The sequence below is a fragment of the Poecilia mexicana genome, unplaced genomic scaffold (genome assembly GCF_051168715.1).
Source record: "Poecilia mexicana isolate PSO_F unplaced genomic scaffold, ASM5116871v1 scaffold_23, whole genome shotgun sequence".
Taxonomy (NCBI): Eukaryota; Metazoa; Chordata; class Actinopteri; order Cyprinodontiformes; family Poeciliidae; genus Poecilia; species Poecilia mexicana.
This window is the reverse complement of record NW_028263392.1, coordinates 7,663,062-7,676,277: the sequence shown is the minus strand read 5'-3', so window position 1 is coordinate 7,676,277 and position 13,216 is coordinate 7,663,062. Positions and strand designations below refer to the sequence as shown.

General features: G+C 41.7%; 1 protein-coding gene across 1 annotated transcript in view; it reads right to left on the bottom strand.

The window, feature by feature from the left end:
- The window catches only part of pphln1 (periphilin 1), a 67,683-nt gene that overhangs the window by 46,622 nt on the left and 7,845 nt on the right, over window positions 1-13,216 (bottom strand). The gene's annotated exons all lie outside the window — the stretch shown is intronic.

Below are 13,216 nucleotides of genomic sequence, written 5' to 3'. Positions count from 1 at the left end.
TGAAGGTTTTGGAGAACAGTGAGAGAACATTAGCATCATGAAGACCAAGGGGAACACATCAATGGTACAGTTTTGGAAAGCTTTAAAGCACTTTTGAAGCTTTAATCTCATGGAGCACTGTACGCCAAGAAGTATTTTTGGTGTACAGTCAACCTAAGCTTTGCAGGATGGGCAAAAAGACCATCCTGCTGCAAATACCTCTAGAGTCAGGTGGGAGATCTTGATGTTGGGATATCTAAACCGTGGTTGAAAACCAACTCTCAACACACCATGCTCCCTGTGAAAAACGGTAGCCGTCTCCATGTTTTTCTGTAGTCGGGACTGGGAGGCTGGCCAGAGTTGGTTAGATGAGGGTTGGAACCAAATACAGGCTACTATTGGAGGTTGACCTTCCAGCAGCGTAACGATCCTAAAAATGCAGCAAAAGCCACAGTGGAATGACTTCATTTAGAGATGATCATGATCGAACGCCATTGTCCTTACACATTTGCCTTGTATTGTGCAGCTCTAGTAAAGCTCAAACTATAATCATGTGTTAGAATGGCTTAAACCCAAATATCATTAAGAATTTTTAGTAAGACAAGAAATTCACTTCATTCATTTCATCACAAATATGCGAGAAAGGCATCTTTTGCATGGTATTGTAAATGAAGGGCACAATTCCACTTTTAAAGCAAGACTATTTTTTAGTTTTTCTGCCCGTTTCTTGGTAAAACAACATGTTCTGTTGGCCCTATAAAAGTTCTAGGCTGAAGCCTGATGCCATGTTTCAAACACCGTCTCTGACAGATCAATGACTTCGCCGATAATCTATGACTAGGCCACCCAATTCAACACTCCTTGCGCCTCGGCTCCAAGCCGCTCATAAAGTGTAAGTGATGGACCAATAACACAGCCCCCCTATAGGCGCCCTGTCTCTGATATCCCATTGACTACAGCAGATGAGTTTATGCTTATTCCCGTTATGGCGCGGCATACCGTTGTCCATTTATGGCTCCAGAGTTAGTTTGATTCATTACGCCATAAACGTCCCTCATTCATCACTATATATCCATATGAAAGCTTATCAATTAGCTTTATTGACCTGTGTGCTTTTAAAGCAACGTGTAGCACTCCGGGTCCCCTCGGGTGGGGGGAGGGGGCTGAACGCAGCCCGATTTTCAATAGTTCATCTTCCAAGGTTTAATTTCCCTGAAACCACATGTTTTTATATCGTGATAAATTTACTCAGATTGGATTTCTTTTGTGCCGTCTCTTTTCCCGCTCCGAGAGAAACTAAAATAAATACGTGACCTCCAGCTCTCGGAGCGGGTCGAGTGGAAGATGCTTGGGGGAAAAAAAAAACAAAAAAAAAAAACAGGAACGTTGTACAACTGCTGAACGCAAGTGTGTAAGTGCGTGTCCGCGTGCGTGTGTGTGTTTGTGATGGACAAAAGGAAGAAATAATGCGAAGAGGGGGTGGAATCCAGGTGAGGTTGGCCATTTTTCGGCATTGTCAGTGGAGAGCAAGGATGAGCGAATAGCGGGAGGACGGAGAAAAGGCTGATGGGGAGTGTTAGTGATGAAAGAAAGAGGCTGTCGTAGCCGATACAGCAATTAAGGTGCTTTGTGGCTTCGGAGCTCGATCTTTCGGAGGCTGACTGAAAACAGAGTTGAGCTCTCAAAATTATATCATCAAAAGGAAAAAGAGAAACAGGCCTCTCTCTCTAGCTCTCTTTTTTTTTTTTTGGTAGGGGGAGCAAACACGTAATGTGTTCTTTGATGGCACAGTGTAAAGCCACCACTGTCGCAAAGATGGTCCCATTCATGGCACAAAAACAACCGCGGAGAAAAAGAGAGGTCCTTGTAGAGAAACAGACTTCGTCTCTGTGGTGAATTACAGGTGGATGAGTGCAGCATCATCAGGCTGCTTTAATGTTAAGGTGGAAATTTTCCCATTACTGCGTTAGTGTTAAGATATAGCAAAAAGAATATGCGCTTTCCTTTCAGATGTAAAGTAAATGGGCAATCATTCGGTTCTAACAACATCTCACGGCTTCTGATGATCAATTCAACAGCTTCTTATTACCATTTCTACTACTTTTGCTGTCCGGTTGTGTTCAGGCTGATAGATCATGGTGGTTGCCTCCATTTTCATGTCAAGAAATCTATAACCAAAAAAAAAATAAAAATAAAATAAACAGGTACTACAAGGCAGTGGAGCTGTTTAAAATCCTTTTAAATAGCTAATGTATAGCATAATTGTCAACTCCAAATGCATAAACTTTCCTCTTAGAATAACGCTGCAATGATACAATAAAATAAAATAAAAAAATTCTCAACGTTTCTAGAAAGACAAGAAAAAACAAATACAGACTGGTCTCCATGGTTTCATCACACTGTCATTATTTCATAAAAATAATATTAATTAGGACAATAGCAGCTCTGCCTGAGATCCAATTGTTCCTCGAACTCAAATAAGGTTTTAATGACTCACTTCTGGCCTATAAGACAATAAATTACCAATCAAACCGCGTCGAAACCATTTCACTCAGCGTGTAAGCAGTATTTGTAGTGTTTTTTTTTTCATGTGCACGTTCATGTTTCCCATAAAAGAAAAGAAAAGAAAAAAAAAAAAAAACATGACACCTGCCCAATTTCTGACAGCACAAGCATCATACAGGCTCAGGTAAAGGACACGCAACCCACACATAACTCTGCAAATGCGAGCATGTTTGTCGCACTGTATGCCTCGAGATCGCACAGTGGGGGGGTCATTTACATGCTGTAATAGGGTCTGCATGTCACAAAGCTGCAGGAGATGAGAGGCCCAAACAACCCCCTCCTCCACATCCCAACAAGCAGGATGCCATGTTCTGTACTCATTTTATACATGTTTGCAACTCCTGGGGAAGGTTTGATGCCCAGAGAGACGGAAAGCGCAGCTTTGCTCCCAACTGAAACTGAATTTGCTGCAGCGTTTTTCTCGCAGCGCAAAGACGGACAGAGGAATCGACTGTCGTCACAAGCAGATTGCTTTATTTACCTCCGCCGACTGTTTACTGTGCATGTTTGACAGGCTCTCTCCACCGCAAATGCCACAAGGAGCCGTGCCAGGAGACGCCCATCCAGCTCCGGGAGAAGATCAGCGTTTGCCGTCCTCCCTCTAATGTCTGCCAAATCCTTAAGTTTTCATTCTACCCCAGTCTGCCTGTTCTGCTTTGGTCTTTGACCCAATTTCTCATCCTGATCTGCGGAATAACTTTTCCATGCAACTCTAAACACACACACACGCACACACGCACACACGCACACACACACACACACACACACACACACACACACAAAAACCCTAATTTGCACATTGATCAGAGAGTATTTAGGATCTTTACTTGGAGAAATGCGTTTTCAAAAAAGTCAGATTCTCGTCACGTTTTGCGAGAATTATTGGCGTCAAGGACTTAAGCCGCTCTGCCTTACTCCACTCCACAAGCCGTTCGTGTTTAGAAATCAGGTTGTTACAATGCGACAAACATTTCCAAGCACATGAAGCACAACGTTAAGTACTTTCGAGTATGCCGGGTTGCAGAGATGCAACAAAATTAAGGTTGGAAAAGGTTGGGTGTGTTTTGAGGGGCCGTATCTGATAAACAGGAAAACATGCAAGTGGGGAAAAAGGACAGACCTTCCTTTATGTTACGTTCAGACTACGAGGGTCCTACTGATACATGTGAGCAACAAAACCTCTTAAAATCAGGTGTACCATGTACCATAAATTGGTGACTATGTGTTGTCTGCAGGTTCTCATGGACTATAGTTTTCTTGAATAGAAATATGTTAAAGGGTCAATCATTGAGCTGCAGAGCCACAATTCCCCCAGACAGTGACTAAAGTAATCTGATTTATATATTTTTTAACACTTTATTATTTTACTACCAAAGTTCAAAGCTCTGCTACAGCTCCACCACCTTCTGTGTTATCCTATTCTTGGCCAGTGGGATTATTTGAGGCTCCAAGAATTGATAAAAAAAAAAAAAGAAGAAGAAGAATTTAACAGGGGACAAAGCTTTTCCCTAACAAGCCATTTTGCTGTAAGACCAGCTCCCAGTTCGGGTTTAAAAGTCAAAAGTCCACTTTACTCATAAAACTTTACCTTTTGATGAAACTTAAACTTACAACTCACTTGGGGGACCATTATGGTGCTGTTGGTCCAGAGTGACAGGATTACAATCGTACATTCCCCGTGTATTCTTCTCATCCACTCTCTGTATGTCATTATCTTTCTGGGTCTCTCATCCAGAGTTTGGTTTTTATTTTATTTTCTGTCTCTCCATGTACCTTTCTGAAGATATTTCTGTTCCTGAGTTGTATTTTTCCAAGATTTGCTGCCAGCTTGACGGCATGCTAGGATTTTTTTTCTTTTCTTATTGTTTGTTGCTGTCTGTCTCTCTCTTGCCGTTTTTTTTTCTCCCCTCCTTTTCCTGTCGCCTTACCCTCAGCGGTTGAGGCGGATGGACCCCTCGCTAAGTTTACTTTTCTTGGCAATTTCCTAAAGAGTTTTTGTTTCCTCCTCCTTTTCCGTCAAAGAAAACTTTGTCTTCTTTTGTAGACCAATTTCAATGACATTTTTATTGATAAATTAATTTTGTACTCAGAGAAAAAAAATGTTCTTTTTTATGTCACATCACCCCCTCCAAGCCTGACCTTTAAAATTCACACAGGTTCCCATCACTCCTCGAATCCTCCCTTAACTTAACTCTATGCTCTCCCTCTGACCCCTCTGTGACCCCTTTGCATCAGTACCTGATGCTGGACTAAACAATCACAAGCCTGTTTCGGTTTTAGTGAAACATTTCATCTCTTACATCATTTAGAGTGCAACGTCAACATTAAAAATGCTTCTTTTTTAATTTCAGAGAGAGCTGGTGTTCATGCCCACCCCCTTTTAATGCCACCCTGGGCAGCTGCCCATGCTGCACCACTAATCCCCTACTTAAGCCACACCTTTCAGCCAAACAGACAGTGACAGTTGGTTTGTCATTACAGAGCCACGGAGGGAGCTCAGCGTTCGTGATGACGGGGTTAGGGCTTCGAACTCAGATCGACATGATGCAACCGAACAGAAAGTGGAAGCAAACAGCAGAACTTTCCAGCCATCTACGTTCTTGTGTGTCATTGTAAACAAGTGGATGGCTCAGGTGTAAATTTGCATGCATGTGTCTTTCATTATGCGTATGTGTATACATGCACACACACACACACACACACACACACACACACACACACACTCTTGCATCACCGGTGCTCTAGCTGCTCTACAGATGTGAAAGAAACTTGAAGCCAAAGCAAAGAGGCTGCTGAGATGGGAGAATCTGTCATCAGAAATGAGTGAACCTGCTGCTTTGATATTTCTGCCTCTCTGGACCCCTCCTCTGCTGCCTCTCCCCCCCCAGCTTCCTTTTCTTTTCCTTTTTTTTATCCTCATAGCACAACAATAGATTCCCCGTTACTGCCCTCACCGTCCGCTCTGGAGATATTGGCCCCCGGAGTGAGACGACTCCGAAAAGATGTCAGGCTCTCTGTGTGTGTGTGTGTGTGTGTGTAGTCATGTGAGTATTTATCCATTTGTGCAAACAAATGTCATAGAAAGCAGATGTGCTTTCATAGTCACTCGAAGTGTGTGGGTGTGCGTGTGTGTGCGCGCGCTCAAGGGGACGGCTGGGAGGTTTCATTGTAAGCTTATCTTCTCCTTTCCCCACTTTTTACGCTCTTCTCAACACACCTTTTTCCTCTCTCTCTCTCTCTCTCTCTCTCTCTCACATACACACACACACGCACGCACACACACACACACACACACACACACACCCTCTCCCTTCCCTTGTGGGCTTTTCAATTAGGTAATTACAGTGGCAGTGAATAGAGCCTGTCTGGACACTGGCGCTCCATTGTAGAGGCACCTGTCCCCCCGTAGACAGCAATTACCTGCCAGGCTGGAGGGGAGTTGGAGGCTATTGTCTGCGTGCGTACGTTCGTGTGTGTTTGCAAGTGTGTCGTTTCTCGCGACACGTCTCATCTGTGTATGTATTTGCGTCAACACACAGGTCTGTTTGTGCTCACACATGTTTAGGCTCTAAAGACTCCATTGTGTATTTGCCCAAGACGCTTTCCATATTTATATCCTGCAATAAAGGAAGTTTGGGGATGTAATTTTATCTGAGCTCATGCTTGCCCAGGCAACCATCAGCTTTATCTTTAATTATAAATATTCCACAATGCCAGTGAGACTTCGGGTGGTATGTGATCAGTGTGCAGCGGGAGGTCAGCTGCAGGATTTTTTTTTTTTTTTTTTGCCTGCAGGGCACACCGCTCACATAGCTACCACCTACGAGCAACACATTAAAAAAGCGCTATTTAAACATTTTGTTAATATTTTTGGCAATTTAGCGAGTCGTAGCAGCAATTAAATGCAAAAAAAAAGAAAGAAATCCATTAAGAGAAGCTATTGAGTTATTAAAGCATGGGGCTTGAGAAGGAGTTAACAGCTTGAACTCAAATTTACATCCATAGTAGTTCATCCATTTAAACAGAGGGTTTTTTTTTTAATACATTTACTTTTTTAGAACTACAAAGCAATAGCAATTTCTGGGTCCAACATGATTCTGCAGAATACCAGCCAATAGACAGCTAAGCAAAAGTCAGCTTTTTTAACATGTAGTGCTGTAAAACTAAAATCTTGTCATGCAAATTTCTTCTGTTTTTTGCCTTTTCAAAAGAGAAATTTTAATATCAAAGATAGGTGGCTAACAACTGGTTGTGCCAAAATCGGAACCAACGTCTGCCATCAAGCGTTTACTGTAGCAAAATGTACCTAAAAATGTTAGATACTTTTAGAATTGTTCTGTTGTGGAAATTAAAATAAACTATTACATCAAAAAACTGAAATACTGCTAAAATCTGCATTTTGTTTTGTTACATATGCACCTAATGGCATACGCTGGTTCATATTAGCTAAAGTTAAAAATGTGAAGCGAAACTCACAGTAGCATCCCTGGATGTTTTAAAGGTTATTTTTTTATTAAAGTCCTGTTTAGGCATGAATCATCGTAATAATCTGTTAGTATTATGACTATCCTCAAAAACATAAAACCAACAACAAAAAAAACAAAAAAACAATTGAATCTTTTTACCACTTTCACACTAGCATGAGTCATAATTGTAACACCATTGCCAACAGTTGACTTCCATCTTTAAAGCAAGAAGAGCATTAGCTTTTGTTCAGCCAGCTGACCAGCAGGGTGCAACAACAGATTGAGGAGGGGTGGGGGGTGTTATTGTGCTATTCTACTCTCACATCCTCAGAGTGGCATTTGTTTTCCTTGGTGGTGACCTGCTGTCAAGAGCGGAAATGAGGACGATTGTAGATGTTGGCTTCTAAGATAGTGCTAAGATGGTTTCCACTGTTTATATTAATTCATATTAAGGTATTAAGTGTTTTTAGATGAGGATTTTGTAGATTTTAGCTTTTAGCTATTCACCGATTACCATGAATAGCTAAGATAGCTAATCCCAGTGAACACCGGGGGATCCACTGTATATAAAATATGCTTAAATACTGCTTTGAAAACACTTTCCAATACAAAAAAAAAAACATGTATTAAATTACACCTCTAACTACTTGTCTACTCATGCAGCAGCAGCACTCAGGCAGCAGAAGTGTGTTTGTCCAAATTACACCCTGATGGATCTTGTGCTGCTGTGTTGCTCCCCGGTGTGTTAATTCACATTTGGGTTCGTTTTATAGTGAGCCTATTGATCTGCCTGGCCACACATGAAAAGCCCGAAAAGCTCTGCTAAAGCAAAGCAAAATGTCTACTTTCAAAAAACAGCGACGGAAGGGCAGCAGAGGGATTCTCTCTCATTTCAGAGCGCAAAACCCCCATCAGCGGGGGGATTTTCCCCCAAAAGTCTTTGTCACCAAACGAAGGTTTTGAAATGTTCATTAAGTGAACAGGTTGTGAGCATTTTTCATTAGTTCATGCTCATAACACACATGAGCGCGTCACGTTTTAATGACGCGTCTCTGTGAAAAGTCCTTTGCAGCCGGAGTTGAGGCGACACAGCATGAAGATTTACCGTCAGACGTGTTCCATCGCCGGCTGCTTTGTATTTGTTAAACGACATTGATGAGAACAACCACCCCTGGCCGCGGTCCAAGCTATGGCAGCCCGGTGGGTGCTTATCAGCGGTGTTTATCGAGCTTTTGCTCTCCCCGTTGTTCTGAGTGGAGGAAGCGAGGCAGGATATGAGGCTGACGGTTCTGATCAGTCACCGATAAGCACCGCGCCGGACTAACGACGCTTCCTAACGAAAGGAAATCTGACAAGGCATATAATTAGAAAAATCATAATCATGCCCCTCAAAGATGGATTCAGGCTGTGTGAAGGTGGAGGAGGAAGTGAAATATAATTTCATGTCTCTTGCCAGTTCAAAATGTTTTTTTTTTCTCTTTAAATCTTATGTTGGCAAGTCTCCATCAGACTGCTTGATTTTTATTTTCCAGATTATTTTGAAGTTGACCACCATTGCCCCTCTGCACTTCGGCATACTTTGTTTTTATCCTCTGCTCCAAAGTCCTCCTGGTACCCATCAATCTTCACTGCTACTAGCATTTAATCTTCCCCTCAACTCGGATGGCATTTGCTCCACCATCCTTTTGGCCTTCCTATCCCAGGCTTCTCGTGACCACTGCAAAAACGAGATGCAACTGATCGCAGCCGTTACCTCCGTCAAGAGGTTTAATTTATTGCTTCTTCCAACAGCAAAGTGGAGTCACTCTATAGGGCGTTTGAATAAATCAGCAAGATTAGGACAGTGATTTATGCACAGACTATTTACCTTTCATGATCAATTAATTGCTACGTGTAAGATTAAGTGTTTGCCCCAGATTCGATGCATTACTGGCACTTCTATTTCTTTAGACTGTTTTAATTTGCACTTGATCAGATGGGGAGTGGGACTCTCCCCCAGCAACACGCTTGTTCACTCCACGGGGTCCGAGTACTCCGTCCTTTTAGTACGTGCGGATAAATTTGACCCGAAGACGTACTGCAGCGCGTTATGAACATCTGGTAATAAATTAGCTTCTGCTTGTTTGAGCTGCCAGCGTCGAACCCATAAGACGCCGAAAACGCGTCGACAAATTTTAAAGCGGCTGGTATCACTCACGGACGCGGCCTTGCTCCACGGTGACAGCTTAATCTCAGGGCCAAGACTAAGCATCAGCCGTTATCAAAATTTAAGGTTTTAATCAGCGCTGGCTATCATAACTGGATGACGGCTGAAATAGGACTCCCACTTGCGGAGAGAGTCTTTTTTTTTTTTTTTTATGGTGACACTCAATCAGAACAGAATGAAACACTTTGAAAACACAACTTTACTGTCACTTTGCTGCGAGTTACGATTGGAAGTTGCCAACATCATCTACGTTAGGATGGTGTTTGTGTTTACGTTCCCCTTTGGGGGGAGAAAAAGCACACAAATATGATATTTATGAATGTAATTATTATTATTATTTTCATTAGGCTTTGACAGCCTACTGCTGGGCTTGCGTCATTTATGATAGTCTCCAAGTTTCCATTTTTTGGCTGATGACTTCGTTGAAAACGGGCTCAGTCCAGAGCGTCTTTTCGAAGCAAAATTTTAATTAAATCATAAATTGAATCTCACCAAAGAAGAAAATGAAATTCCCTGAAAAAGTGGGAGGGTTGCGGTGAGGGGTGGGGAGTCTCCATCTATCTTGAGGAACATTAGGCTAATGGCTGAACTCTGTCCAACCCTGTAACACACATTTTATTGGAGGGTTTTGCAGTGGATCTTAAATTAATTTAGCATTTTGAGTTATTAACCTCCTAATTAATGAATCCTTCTGAACACGGGACCTCTCATTGGATAGCCAGAGAACGGAGGGTGTCACTGTAGAAAGATTAAGAAGTTATCATTCAGGATGACCTTGAGGATGTTATCACAGATTGGTTATTGCTGAGATTCCTCCTGGTCCACCATCGAACCTCAGTTGTGGACGTTCATTTCTTTATCCTTCCGTCTCGGTGTGTAGCCATGTCTCAATTAGCTGTTGACAATGTGAGCAACTTATCTTCTCCACATCCTGGTGAACTGTTTCCCAGCTCACAAGGTTTCTATACAGTCTACAAAAGTATGGAATTTGATCTCAGGTTTCACCCAAGTCTGGATAAGTATGGGAGTATGAAACTAAAAATATTTCTGGAGTTCAACTCCCCTATCATTGTCCTAATGTGTCCTCCTTGTTCCTCCCTTCTCTTTGTCCCCTTTTCACATAGCTACTATACAAGTTTATTAAAACTTTTATTTGTAAATTGTGTCCCAACTCAGGTTGCAGTCAAGATACAAAAATTAATGGATTTGTAGTGACAGGAAAATATATCTGACCATCATTTGGTTTATATACAGATTTGGATTTGGACATAATTTGGTTGATGGGTAGACCAGTTATGTGAAAATATTTCATTTTGGCAAGGTGCTGCAACGTCTGGATTAGGAACAATTGGAGAGTAAGTGACGGCATCGCAAGTGTCTAAAGGACGTTGCAGACGGTTTCTTGAGCAACTGACAGCACGTCGTAGTGACAAAAATCAAAAGACATTTTGGATATTTTACAGTGAATTACCAGACTTTGACAGCCTAGCAGGAATTAGAGTCTTTGCCTTTTTATGTTTTGTGTCTGAATGTATTTTTGTACATGTACATTTAAAAAAAAAAAAAAGCAATCGGCATCCAAACGCTCGCAGCGTCACCAGTCCCTTCCTTGTGTGCTTGGAGGAGACACTCGGATATAGATTGTTGAGATCTACAGCTCTACAGAGAAGTAATTACAGCTTCTAATTGCATCAACTCGGAGCTCTCCTGGGAGCAACACAGCTCCAAAACAAAGACGAGATTAATAATGAAATGATGAGACATGAACTATCAGAGGATGATGCTCTGGGAGGGGAAGCTGCAAATTTAAAGATGTGGACAAGCGAGGCCTTAATCACTTTATCTGATTGGTATTTGGAGTCATGAATCTCAATTAGCAGGCCTTTAGGATCGTTCCTTGTCATCTACGCCGAGTCCATCTCCATGATTGGACGTTCGCCATTCATCAGGCAGAGTTACTGTGATGCATTAATGGGCAAGCGATGCGAGTCGACAAACTTTAACCGTATATCTGCGAAACACAAACATCCGCTTCTTTATGTTTTTGCATCGGCTCATTAGATTCAGTTTCTCCTTTTCTCAGGTTGCCGTTTTGTCTCAAAACTGACAATGTCCTTTTTGTCTCCACATGCTCACCGACGTTGCCAGGTCTTTGTCTACCGTAATTACTGCCAAGTAGGAGAAATTGGGCTTTTTACCAACACCTCCTTCACTCAGCAAACCATATCTTTCATCTTTATTAACGCAGCTTTACAAAACGGTCGCCTTTGTACCTGCTCAGGCCATTTTTAATTGCTAAGAAACCAAACTGTTATCTGGGTTATCTGTGGATAAGCAGTTTAACTCTCTCATTTAAGTTTTCTTCACAAGTTTTGTTAGAATGTGGTTTGGGCTTGTATAATTAACCAATTTCATGTAAAAAGCATTCATAGTCATTGAATGTTTCCCAAAGTCAGGAATAAATACGAACATGAAAATTTAGTTTGCCACTATCCATGCAGGAGTTACGGTAAACTTGTGCAACAAGACGCTCTTCAAAGATTGGATCGAAGCTTAACTTTTTTGGCCCACTTGCAAAAAAGTCGCAAGTAGTGTAAAATTAACAGTACTGGAAATGGTGGTGTAAAATTAACACTGCACATGACCTTGAGTAAATAATCAGGATGGCGATGGCATCGTGCTGTGAAGATGCGTTTATTCAGTACCAGCTCAGAGTTCACAGGAAACAGAGGGCAATACTGGAAGAAAAGCGGCTACACTCCAAAAAAAAAAAAACAATGGATAGCATAGCAACCCTAAAGATGGAACCAGAGATGCAGAGGAACAATTTCATTTTATCTAATTTAACTTTTTAGAAAAATGGAAGATTTCAGTTTTTAGACACACCCTAAGAGAACTGTAGTTACAAAGCATGAATCTGGATTCACACTTTTTCAGATAAATCTTTAACCTCATCCCTTCTGTTTTGGCCAATCACATAAAATCCTAAGCAAAGATATTAAATCTTGTGATAGCAATGTGACACAATGTCAAAATGTTCAACCGGTATTAATAACTTAAACAGCATCTACTGTCACTAAGCAGGCAATGCTCTTGAAAAGTGGAATCAAGGAATAACAGAACTGGTTTTATCATTATTTCCATTCTAGTCCCCCCCCCCCTTTTTTTTTTGCTCTCTAGATGAATTAAATTGCATACAGCTCCTTGCACAGCGCCTCCCTGACATCACCTGGGGTAATTTTGAGGGAATGCTAATCTGCGATTCAGTTTGATAATATGCCTATGAAATATTCACACCTCTCTGCTTCTCTCAGCATTGATTTCAGCATCCTGTGAGCGGCTTCTTTGTGGAACGCATGTCTGATATTGGCGGAGGCTCCGCGGAGGAGTGTGTGTGTGTGTGTGGAGATGACATGTGGGAATCACTTAGACGAGTATCCTACTTGACAGTTGCTCTCCACCAGCCAATGCCTCTCACCTAAGGCACAGGCACTGACATCCTTCAAAAGCGGTCTGCCTGTCGTTCGCCGCTAATTGATTTGTCCTTGGATAGAGGTGTCTGCGGAACATTTTTAGGAGGATATGCATTTTGACAAACGTGCTGCGAAAAACCATGTACTGAACAAAAAAAAAAAAAAGGGGGGGCGGGACCTCGACAACACAATGCTTTCGAGCATTTTGAGGTGAATTATTAGCTTTGTGATGTGTTGGATTGTTCCATCGAGCTTCTTCATAAAGTGGAATGGGAGCAACTTAATAGCAAATCTGGTTGTTATGAATTGCACACTCATTATGCTCATCTTAATGGGTTTCACTTCCTCAAATTTATGTTGATGTTCCAATTTAGTTCAGCTTCATTTGACATGTGCATGTCAGATTTAGAGGTATGATATTGTATGTCATGTAGTAAGGCTGACAAGTAAAAAAAAAGTTGACATGAGTTATAAAAACAATGGAGTGGTGAAGGAAAAAAGACGTGAAAAACAGTGGCTAGCTACTG